A 12,926-nucleotide genomic window follows, 5' to 3' on the forward strand; every position below is an offset into this window, starting at 1 on the left:
TTCTTTGCTTATACTGAGCTGATCTGCCCTGACTGCTGAGCAGAAGTCCTCCCCCCTTGGACCTGGGCTCAGTGAAAGATGAATGGAGTGAGAGAGCCAAAGATTCTACTGGGCATGCTCAAGATATTGGCATAAATTGGGATGACTCCGTGTATGGACTCCCTGCTCCAGACACCCTACTTCAGAGTATGGCATTAGCTAGCTGAGTATCTGCAAGCCATGCTTGGTGATTCTGAGTCTTAGAATTGGTTCCGCCCACTCAAGGTCCCACCCTGGGAGTCTGAGGAGCAGACACCATTTCTAGACCCGAACCAGACTTACCAAGCTCCTTCTTGGCCATCTTCAAGCTTCTACATTGCCAGGCTCTTCTCCCCTACCCACTTTCCCACCTCAAGTTCTGAGAATAATAATCAAATACATACTACCATTCCCGGAAAGGAGGCATCAATCAATCCATTGCCTTGTGACTCCATTCACCAGCCCTGTGACTTCCTTGACCAAAGCACCCCAAATTGGTCACCCCTCCACTTTATGTGTTTCTTCCCTTAGAATATAAGCTTCTTCTCGACATGGGCTGACTTGATACTCAGCTGAAAGTGGCACAGTGTATATAAGGCTGAACTTGGGGTCAGGAAGACTTCTTGCCTCAGATATTTACTAGCTGTGTGACTTTAGGCAAGTCATTTCACCTCAGTCAACCTCAGTTATCTCATTTGAAAAATGGGGATAATAATAGCACCTACCTTATAGGGTTGTTCAGGATCAAGTGAGATAACATATATAAAGCATGTTGCAAATCTTCAAATGCTATAGAAATGTGAGCTATTATTATATTGTTGCTGTCATTGTTTGTATCACAACACTTAGCACAATGCATGCATGGCTCATAGTAATAGTACAATAAGTGTTTTTTTTCTTTCATTTACTGATTTGTTCATGACTAATAAATCTTGGATTCCAGCCTCTTCAGAAATGCTTTACTTCCCTTAAGATCCTAGGAAGGTGGAAACTCACCACAGGGGTGAGGAACCCCCTATTAAAGACAGCTATCTCCAAGGACATATGACTTAGAAATGAAAGATTCTGTATGATGGGCCATTCTTTCATTAGGCACCTCTGGCTTCCAGGCCTAGGGCAGTCTGGAATGCTGCTGACTTTACCTCTTAACTTTATTGCAAAATGGAGATGAAAAATCATCCTTGTGATATTAACCTCCCTTGCTTGTGTGGAAAGAGCTTTGTACATTAAAACATGTTCCAGACACGTGATGGGTTATTATTCCTCTATGTAAGGCCTCCCCTGATGAATGATAGCATTGAGGTTGCCAGTGGCTGTAAAGCCCTAGCAGGTCCAGCCAAAGTAGAAATTCATTGAGATTGGCCTTGGGGACAGATTGTCGATAACACAATCACTAAGTCATTGAGTTAGAAGGGGGCTTAGAGGGGCTTAGAGGCCATCTTGTCCAATCTGCACCTAAAAAGGAATCCTCTTCACAAAATGCCTGACAAGGTAGTATCCAGGCTCTGCTTGGACCCCTCTGGTGGGAGGGAGCCCTTCTTTTTTGGGCAGTGCCCCAAAGTTATTAGTAAACTTTTCCTGACCTTAAGCCCAAATTGGCCTTTGAAACACTCCCCCAGAGCTCTCTGCACTGGCCTCTGGGGCCAAACAAGGCAAGTGGAAGCTCTCTTCCAAGAGAGCCCTTTGTGTACCTGAAGACAGCTCCCATGGCTCCCAGCTTGGTGATTTGCTCCAGGAGAAACATACCCAGGTCTTCCAACTTGCTCAAATACCAATCTGACTGAGGCTGAAAAGGCTCCTCCCAAGAGGGTTGGTCACTAGGGAAGGAATGTTTTAGGCCACAGCAGCTCTCTGGAGCCAGTCTATTAAAGCATTTAGAGTGTTTGATCTTTCCCAGTGGAATGAGAACTCAGACTGATGGTGCTCTCATCACATTTGCAGCTGACACCCAGCTAACACACAGAGTCAGCAGCCAAAAAGATCGTGACAGACTCAAGCAATGGGCTGAAGAGGAGAAGATGAAATGTGATAGGGATGAATGGAAAGTCTTTTACTTGAGACCAAAAAAATCAACTGCACATGAATAAGCTAGGGAATTGTGGGAAGATAGTGGTGTGCTAAGACATAGAGGTGCCTGCATACACACACACACACACACACACACACACACACACACCGCAGTAAAAGCTCTAAAAATCTGCCAGACAAAGAAAACCAAAAAATCTACTATAAGCTCCTCTCTGTACTCCAGAACTACACACAAAGAATCCTGTGGAAGCTTGAAGCAAAGACAAGCCAGGGTAGGCAGAAAGTAAGAAATGCAGATACAGAGTAGGAGATAGGGCCAGACCAGTGTGTAGGCATTGCAGCATCCAGGCAGGCCATCTAGAGCCACAGCAGCAGAAAAAGCCAGGGCAGCATCTGGAAAGCAAATCACCTGGGGTCTCACAGGAGGCCTATTACCAGTGAAATCAATGACATCTAACTGAGGGCCATCAGGCCCATAGCAAGGGATGTAGCCAACTCCAGGATTAGGACTGGGCAAGAAGACATTTAGAGAAGGACCCAAGGCCCAAACCAAAGACAAACAGAGAGAGACTGAGTCAAAAGCCAGGAATACCTGCAGGATGCTAGACCTGTCAGAGTCACAGCATCCAGGAACAAGGAAGGTCCATTTAAGCATATGGGAAGCCATGGTGTCTGACCCAACCACAAAACCAGAATCCAGAGACAGGCTGCAGATATGAGTAAACAGAAGAAAACATCAAACACAACGAAAAAATACTATGGACTTAGAGGAACCCAAGAGATAAACTTGAAAAAGAGGAGCTCCTCAAGTCCAGCAACAGTCTTGGAGAAAAGAATGTACTGGCCACAATTATACCTGGAAGAAATTAAACAAGGGATACAAAATGTTCCACTAAAGGAAATAAGGGCTGGGGGGGGGGGGCTGGGGGGGAGGAGTGGTAGGGGGAGAATGGCAAGGAGAATTAATAGCTCAGAGCAGATAGTGGTAAACCTCAGTAGAGAACTGAACTTCCCCGAAAATGAGAATGGGCCAAAGAGAAAACAATGATTACATAAGGCAACATGAAATTTTCAACCAAAACCAAAGATAAGAAACCAGAAGAAAATGTGAGATATCAAAACAAACAAACAAACAAAACAACTGACCTGGTCAATGAGAGAGATTCTAAAAAAAATTAGACTACATGAAAATCATAACAAAAAAAGCACACAGATATCATATTTCAAGATGTCATAAATGAAAACTTCCCAATCTTCTTAGAAGCACATGGCAAAGAGAAAATAGAAAATAGAAAAAATCCACTGGTCACCTCCCAAAAGAAATCCCCAAATCAAAATACCCAGGAATGTTAGAGCTGAAACCCAGAGCTTTGGATTCAAAGAAACTATACTGTGAGCAGCCATAAGAACAGGATGAGGGACAGGCATGATTAGAAAGCAGTTCATCCGAAAAAAGATTATGGCATTTAAGTAGCCTGAAAGTTTATTATAAGTCAGCAGAACAAAATGGAAGCCAAACTAGTTCATTTAATCTTCTCGTGAGAGGCACAGCTTTCAGGACTAGGGAGGTGATATTCCAGCTGTCCTCTGGCCTATTTATGCCATGTCTCTAGACCTGTACTTAGTTCTGGGATCCATGGCTTAGGAAGGAAATTGACTCACTAGAAAGCACCCAGTGGAAGGCAAACAGAATTGGGGCAGGGGTCTTGAGTTCATGTAATAAGCAGATAGTTTGAAGTGAGTGCATATGTTTAACTCTGAGAAGAAGAAAAAGTATATGTAGAGAAGAATGCATTATAGAGGCCTATGTTCTAAGGTTCTGTCCAACTCTAACATTGTATACTTTCTATTCCTTGGAAAGAGAAACATATATCCTAAACAGATGTGGGAAAATTGGAACACTGATGCATTGTTGGTGGAGTTGTGAAATGATTCAACCATTTTGGAGAGCAATTTGGAGCTATGCCCAAAAGGCTATAAAAATGTACATACCCTTTGACCCAGCAATAGCACTTCTACGGCTATATCCCAAAGAGATCATACAAATGAGAAAAGGACCCACACGTACAAAAATATTTATAGCAGCTCTTTTTGTGGTGGCAAAGAATTGGAAATTGAGAGGATGCCCATCCATTGGGGAATGGCTGGACAAGTTGTGGTATATGAATATAATGGAATACTATTGTGCTATAAGAAATGATGAACAGGCTGACTTCAGAAAAACCTGGAAAGACTTGTATGGTCTAATGCTGAGTGAAGTCAGCAGAACCAAGAGGACTTTGTACGCAGTAACAGCCATGTTATGCAATGACTAATATTGATAAACTTAACCTTTCTCAGCAATGCAAGGATCTAAGACATCTCCAGAGGCCTCGGGATGGAAAATGCTGTACACATCCAAAGAAAGAACCAAGGAAGTTGAATTGCTGTCTTTTTTTTCTCTTCTGTTGAGTTTTGTTTCATCTTTCTGATGGTTCCTCCTATTGGTTTTAATTTTTACTTACAACATCACTAATGTGAAAATATGTTTAATAGGAATGTAAATGTATAGCCTGTATCAGATTGTGTGCTGTCTTGGGGAGGGTGGTGGGGAGAAAGGGGGAGAAAATTTTTCAACTCAAAAGCAATGTGGAAGTGATTGTTGATAAATCAAAATAAATTTAAAAAAATTTTTTTTAATTTAAAAAAGAAAGAGAAACAGAAGTGATTCTGTCATCCTAATCTGATATGTACCACCTGTACAGAAAGAATAAATGAGGCATTTAGGAAACAGAAAGCCACCTTGATCCAGAGGCATGACATAGTAGTGATGGGGGACTTGGATTATTCAAGTTGCTCTAGGAACTCTCTCTACCAAAAGTAGAGCAGCTAATAACTTTCTCCCTAAGCGCTCCCTCTTTACTTCCCTAGGTCTGTTGAGGACACCACTATTCTTCCAGGAGCTCAAGTTCACAAGTTGGGAGTCATCCTTGATTCTTTCCTCTCACTCACCCTAATATCGAATCTCTTCCCAATTCTATCTCTTCAGCGTCTCTCATATAAATCACCTTTCCAGAGGGGGCGGAGCCAAGATGGCCCAGTGAAAGCAGTGACTTGCTTGAGCTCTCCCCCAAACCCCTCCAAATACTCATAAAAAATGACTCTAAACAAATTCCGAAGCAGCAGAATCCACAAAAAGACAGAGTGAAACAAATTTCCAGCCCAAGACAACCTGGAGGATTGATCAGAAAGGTGTATCGCAACGGGCTGGGGGCGCAGCGCAGCACGGCGGGGGTGCACAAGCCACCAAGAACCTGGAGCAGGCCTCAGAGGACTGAATCGTGGGCAACTGCAGAGGTTTCCAGATTCCTCAATCCACCAATGCCAAAGACAACTTAGAAGGTCAGTGGGAAACGTCTGTTTCTGTCGGTGGTCAGAGAGGAAGGCGGGGTTTCAACTCCATTCCCCAAGAGCATGGCCCTGGGGGGGGGGGGGAACTGCTGCTTCCCGAGCTTCCGGCCCACAGACTGAGGGGGAATCCAGTGGCTGATCAGAGAGGAACTGCAGGGATCTGTTTGCCAGTGCTGAGGCAGGAATCTCTTGCTTTGCCCGTGTGTGGATCTGGGTCACAGTTCTGGGTAGCGGTGCTGGGGTGAGGAGGAACGCTGGCGTGGTGGAGCTTGTAGTGGCTGTGGAGAGAAACCCCTCCTCACAGTTACAGGACAGAAAGGAATACTTGTGGTCACAGGCCAGGAAAGGAGTAAACACCTCTCCCCTTATCATACCACCTTGGAAGAACTGAAAATTTACAGGTCCCTACAAGTATCTCTGAAAACAGCTACACAAACCCCTGAAGCTTGGGACAGTACACTCTCCACATTGGAAGCAGACTCTTACCTTAACAAAGAGTTTAAAACTCAAGTAATTGGCCGGGATCATGAGCAAGCACTGCAAAAAGAGTCAGACTATATTATCTTACTTTGATGAAAAAGAAGATCAAAATATACAACCAGAAGAAGACAGCAAAATCAAAGCTCCTACATCCAAAGCCTCCAAAAAAAATATGGATCAGTCCCAGGCCTTGGAAGAGCTCAAAATGGATTTTGAGAAGCAAGTAAGAAGAAGTAGAGGAAAAACTGGGAAGAGAAATGAGAGTGATGCAAGAAAATCATGAAAAACAAGTCAACAGCTTGCTAAAGGAGACCCAAAAAATACTGAAGAAAATAACACCTTAAAAGCCTAACCCAAATGGCAAAAGAGGTCCAAAAAGCCAATGAGGAGAAAAATGCCCTAAAAAGAAAAATTGGCCAAATGGAAAAGGAAGTCCAAAAGATTACTGAAGAAAATACTTCCTTAAAAATTAGAATAGAGCAATTGGAAGACAGTGACTTTATGAGAAATCAAGACACTGTAAAACAAATCCAAAAGAATGAAAAATTAGAAAACAATGTGAAATATCTCATTGGAAAAACAACTGACCTGGAAAATAGATCCAGGAGAGAGAATTTAAAAATTATTGGACTATCTGAAAGCCATGATCAAAAAAAGAGCCTAGACATCATCTTTCAAGAAATTATCAAGGAAAACTGCCCTGATATAGTAGAACCAGAGGGCAAAATAGAAATTGAAAGAATCCACAGATCTCCTCCTGAAAGAGATCCCCAAAGGAAAACTCCTAGGAATATTGTAGCCAAATTCCAGAGTTCCCAGGTCAAGGAGAAAATATTACAAGCTGCCAGAAGGAAACAATTCAAGTACTGTGGAAACACAATCAGGATAACACAAGATTTAGCAGCTTCTACATTAAAGGACTACAGGGCATGGAATATAATATTCCAGAGGGCAAAGGAGATAGGATTACAACCAAGAATCACCTACCCAGCAAAACTGAGTATAATCCTTCAGGGGAAAAAATGGTCATTCAGTGAAATAGAGGACTTTCAAGCATTCCTGATGAAAAGACCAGAGCTAAACAGAAAATTTGACTTTCAAATACAGGACTCAAGTGGAACATGAAGAGGTAAACAGGAAAGAGAAATCATAAGAGACTTATTAAGATTGAACTGTTTACATTCCTGCATGGAAAGATGATATTTGTAACTCATGAGAACTTTGTCAGTATTAGGGTAGTTGAAGGAAAAAAATTGTATGTATGTATATATAGAGAGATAGAGGGCACAGGGTGAGTTGAAGATTAAGGGGTCATATCTGGAGAATAAAATTAAGGGATGAGAGAGGATGATACTCGGAGAAGAAGAAAGGGAGAGGTAGAATGGGGTAAATTATCTCACAAAAAAAAACAGAAAAGAAAAGTCTCTCACATGGAGGGGAAACAGGGGAAGGTGAGAGGGAATGAGGAATCTTATTCTCATAGGATTTGGCTTAAGGAGGAATAACATACACATTCAATTGGGTATGGAAATCTGTCTTACCCTACAGGAAAATAGGGGGAGAAGGGGACCAGAGAAGCAGGGGGATGATAGAGAGGAGGGCAGATTGGGAAAGGGGTAATCAGAAGTAAATACTTCTGAGGAGGGACAGGGTCAAAAGAAAGAATAGAATAGATGGGAGGGCAGGATAGGATTAAGGGAAATAGAGTTAGTTTTTCACAGCATGTCTACTAAGGAAGTGTTTTGCATAACTACACATGTACAACCTATATTGAGTTGCTTGCCTTTTCAATAAGGGTGGGTGGGGAGGGAGGAAGGGAGAAAATTTGGAACTCAAAGTTCCAAAAACACATGTTTTAAAAAAAATGTTTTCACATGCAACTGGGAAATAAGAAATACAGGAAATGGGGTACAGAAGTCTATCCTGCTCTACAGGAAAATAGAAGGGGAAGGGGATAAGAGAAGGGAGGGGGAGAGATAGAAGAGAAGGCAGACCAGGGGAAGGGGTATTCAGAATGCATGCCTTCTTGGGGTGGGGGGAGGGGTGAGAAATTTGGAACTCAAAAACTTGTGGAAGTGAATATTGAAAACTAAAAATAAATAAATTTAAGTTAAAAAAAATCACCTTTCCATTCTCCATAATCACCCCAGTTCAGGGCCTCATCAGTATACTTGCTATAGTCTCTTAATTGTTCTTTCATCCTCTGGTCTCTCCCCTTTCTAATCCACTCTTCACACAGGCATCAAAATGATATTTGTAAAGCACAGGTCTGACCATGCCACTCCCCAGCTCAAAAAGCGTCAGTAGCTAAATTACAATCTCCTTGAGTTGACACTTAAAACCCTTCACAATCTGGTTCCATCTTATCTTTCCAGGATACATATATTTTGCTTCCCTTCATCTCCTCTAGATTTCAGCCAAACTGGCCTTCTTGTTATCCCCTACATACAATACGCCATCTACCATCTTTGTCCCCGTGTATAGATTGTCTTTTGCCCGCATTGCTCTCCCTCCTCACCTCTGACTCCTGGAATCCCCCCCTCCCTTAGCCCAAGTACCACCTCCTTTGTGAGGCCTTTTCAGATTTTCCCCCCATCCCCCAATTGTTATCGCTCCAATCAGTATATGTTTCTTTTGCATCTTTCTACTTATCCCCACCCCCAGCAGAATGAAGAACCTTTATAGAAAGTAGCTCTCTCTCACTTTCATATTTTTATCCCCCAAACCTGGCACACAGCGAACCCTGGAATAAATGTTTGTTCTTTGATAATTTGATTGGGTGGCCTTTCATTATAATTTCATCCTTCACAAGGTGAAGGAACTATCAAGGAGAAATTCTATTGTGGATAAAATTCACATCACCAGGGAGGAACTGGTTGCCAGGATGAAAATATAGGGAACCTTGAGAGGAAATGACAGCTCCCTAGAGAAGTAGAGAAAAACTGGATACATAGTCTGAGATGCACCCTAGATTTTGGGAAAGTATATTTCCAAGGATTCAGAAAAAGGAGAGGAAAGATGTCACAGAAAGAGAAAGATCTCTCTATCAGAATAAAGACTCACTATTCAACAAAAATTTCTGGGGAAAGTGGGAAGCAGTCTGGCAGAAATTAGGTTTAGGATAACATTTCATACCATATACTGAGATAAACTCCAAATGGATATATGATTTACATGTAAAAGGTAATATCATCAACAAATTTGAGGAGCAAGGAAGAAAATACCTTTTTGTAACTATAGATAGGGGAAGAGTTCATGGCCAAACAGATAATGAGGATCATTATGGCAGATAGAATGGACAATTTTGATGTAATTGGCTTCCACTGAAGCCTGAGGTGTTTTCATGTAGCTGTCTGTGATTGTGGACTGGTGGGGAGAAGCTGAAGTGATGCTGCATACTTATGTACAGAGTTGAGTTGGCTCTAGAGCTTCTTGGGGAAGAGACATGAGTGGCAGCAGAAACTTCAAGAGAGAAATATGGAGAGACAAAGAAAAACTTTGGAAGCTGCAGACATATAGGGGAAGCCTGCTCACCAACATGTCTCCGATTTCCATCTTGCCTCTCTGGAGAGTTTGGAGAGAGAACTTGCCTCTTGGTTTGAGCTGAGAGCTCTGTCTGTCTTTCATCTAAAGGTCTTCACTCTCTTGTACTTCTTGTATATTCTAATGGGGGGGGGACCTTCAGCCATGAGGCCACATGTGACCCTCTAGGTCCCCAAGTAAAGCCCTTTGATTGAATCCAAACTTCACAGAACGAATCCTTGCCCTCTAGGTCCTCCAGTGCCACCTTTTGACTGAACCCAAACTTCACCTTTTATTACAGGGATTTATTCTGTAAAGTTTGGATTCAGTCAAAGGGCCGCACTGGAGGACCTAGAGGGCCACGTGCAACCTTGAGGCTGCAGGTTCCCTACCCCTGTTCTAATCTATATAATGTCTTCGATTTCTGTTGCTGTTTGCTTGGATAAATGGGTTTACTTGCTATTAAAAAAAAAGGCGGGGGGAATCCCATTCAACAGGAAAAAAAAATTAGTTCATGAGGGATGGGAAACGCTCAAGAATGAAATTTTGAAGCAAAATAATTCCACTGAGGAGGAAGAAGAGGAGTTTGTCTGAAGACACCAGTGTGCCTGCATGGGGAGCACAATAGGCAATTTTGATTCTAAGAAACTATATGTTGGTACAGCTATATACCTGTAAGTCAGGAAGCAGAAGCCAGAGACATGCCTGCCACAGTTCTTTAAGAAGTTTCAGGGGGCAGCTAGGTGACATAGTGGATAGAGCACCGGCTGTGAAGTCAGGAAGACCTGAGTTTAAATCTGGCCTCAGACCAAATGCTTGACGTTTACTAGCTGTGTGACCCTGGGCAAGTCACTTAATCCCAGCTGCCTAAAAAAAAAAAAAGAAGAAGAAGAAGTTTCGGAAGGGCTAACACTCAGGATGATCTGAGATTGGCAGCAAAAGATAAGGGCAATGAAAATGGTTTTTGTTTTGTTTTAATTTCAATCTCTGTTTGAGATAAGAAGAGGATCAATGAAACGGGTTGCCGATGAGAACAAATGACGAGAGAAAGTAGAGCCGCTTCTGTTTCCTTGAATTCTCCCATCTAGGAGAAAGGGAGAAATAGCCACCAAAGTGGCTGACAGGGAGTTGATACCCCAAATAATTAAGGAGACGGTAAGGGAACTTTGGCAAATTGGAATCACCATCAGGAACTACGTCTTCAGCCTGAAGGAACTGGCAGATGATGGGACTGGGATATCTGAAAGATAATGAGTCAGCTGGAACATACCACAGAACTGGAGGAGGGCAAATGTCGTTCTGATCTTCTGAAAAGGGAAGAGAACTGGGAAATAGGAAATACAGGAAATGGGGTACAGAAGTCTATCCTGCCCTACAGTAAAATAGAAGGGGAAGGGGATAAGAGAAGGGGGAGAGATAGCAGAGAGGACAGACTAGGGGAAGGGATATTCAGAATGCATGCCATCTTGGGGTGGGAGGATGGGGGAGATGGGGTATAAATTTGGAACTCAAAAACTTGTGGGAATGAATGTTGAAAGCTAAAAATAAATAAATTTATATTTAAAAAAAAAGAAGAAAAGAAAAGGAAAGAGAAGAGAAGAGAGTCGGCAACTATAGGCCAGTAAGCTTGACTTTGATTCCTGGAAAATTTCTAGAATGAATCATGAAAGAGAGAGTTGGTGAACATCTAGACAAGAAAGCCATGATCACAAACAGCCAGCCTGGTTTCATCTAGAAAAGTAGTTCCAGACCTGATTTCCTTTTCTTTTTTAAGTTTTTTCTTTAATTTTTTTGTTACATTTTGAGATCTGAGCTATCTATTTCTCTCCCTCCCAACCCCACGTTAGAGAAGGCTAACTGTCATTTGATGTGGAGATATATAGATAAACATACAGGTATATGTATATATGTGGAACCATACAATGCATACATACTTTTATATAGCAGATCTTTCTCTGGGTATGGATTTTCCTTCATATGTCCTTCATAGTTAATTTGAATGTTCACATTACTCAGAACAACTTGATCATTTATAGTATGCAACATTCTCTTAGTTCTGCTCATTTTGTTCTGCATTATTTCATGCAAGTCTTTTCACACTTTTTTCTAAAACCAACCTGCTTATTCATCATTTCTTATAGCATAGCGGTATTCCTTCACAATCGTGTCTCACAACTTATGCAGCTATTCCCCAATTGATGGGCATCCCCTCACTTTCAAGTTCTTTGCCACCTAAGAGAACTGCTGTAAATATTTTAGAACATATAGGTTCTTTTCCTATTTCCCTGATCACCTTGGAAACAGATCTAATAGTGTTAGTGCTGGATCAAAGGGTATATACACAGTTTTAAAACTCATTGGGCATAATTCCAAACTGCTCTCCAAAATGATTGGATCAGTCCACAGTTCCACCAACAGTGTGTTAATGCCCCAATTTTTCCATATCCCCTGCAGAATTGCCATTTTCCCCTTCTATCATTTTGGCCAATCTGATAGATGTGAGATGGTACCTCTGAGTTGCTTTAATTTGCATTTCTCTAATAATTTAGAACATTTTTTCAGATGACTACACATAGCTGCCTGTTCATATTCTTTGACCATTTGTTAATTAGCGAATGACTCATATTCTTTTAAATTTGACTCAGTTCTCTATATATTGAAGGTATAAGACCTTTATTTGAGAAACAGGCTGTAAAAATTTCCCCAAAATTTTCTGCTTTCCTTCTAATCTTGTTTACATTGGCTTTATTTGTACAAAACCTTTTTTAATTTAATATAATCAAAATTATCCATTTTATATCCTACAGTATTCTCTTTCTCTTGTTTATTGATAAATTCTTCTCTTATCCATAAATCTGGTAGGTAATATGTTTCATGCTTTTCTAATTTACTTATGATATCTCCCTTCATGTCTAGATCATGTTTCCATTTTGACTTTGTCTTGGTAAATGGGGTAAGATATTGATCTATACCTAATTTTTGCCAGACTGCTTTCTAGTTTTCCCAGCAATTTTTACCAAATAGTGAGTTCTTATCCCAAAAGCTTAGACTTTCGCATTTATCAAACACAAGGTTACTGCAGTAATTTACTACTATGTATTGCATACATATCTACTCTGTTCCACAGATTCACCTTTCTATTTCTTAACCAGTACCAGATAGCTTGGATAATTACTGCCTTATACTATAGTTTAAGATCCAAACTGCTAGACTTCCTTCCTTTACATTTTTTTTCATTAATTCCTTTGAGATTTTTGACTTTTTGTTCTCCCATATAAATTTTGTTATTATTTTTTCTGGTTCATTAAAATAATTTTTTGGTAATTTGATTGATATGGCACTGAAGAAGTAGATTAGTTTATGTAGAACTGTCTTTTTAATTATATTGGCTCAGCCCACCCATGAATAAGTAATATATTCCCAGTTATTTAAATCTGACTTTATTTGTATAAAAATGTCTTATAATTATGTTCATATAGTTCCTGGAT

Source organism: Phascolarctos cinereus, unplaced genomic scaffold (assembly GCF_003287225.1).
Source record: "Phascolarctos cinereus isolate Bilbo 61053 unplaced genomic scaffold, phaCin_HiC Scaffold_8;HRSCAF=390, whole genome shotgun sequence".
Lineage (NCBI taxonomy): Eukaryota > Metazoa > Chordata > Mammalia > Diprotodontia > Phascolarctidae > Phascolarctos > Phascolarctos cinereus.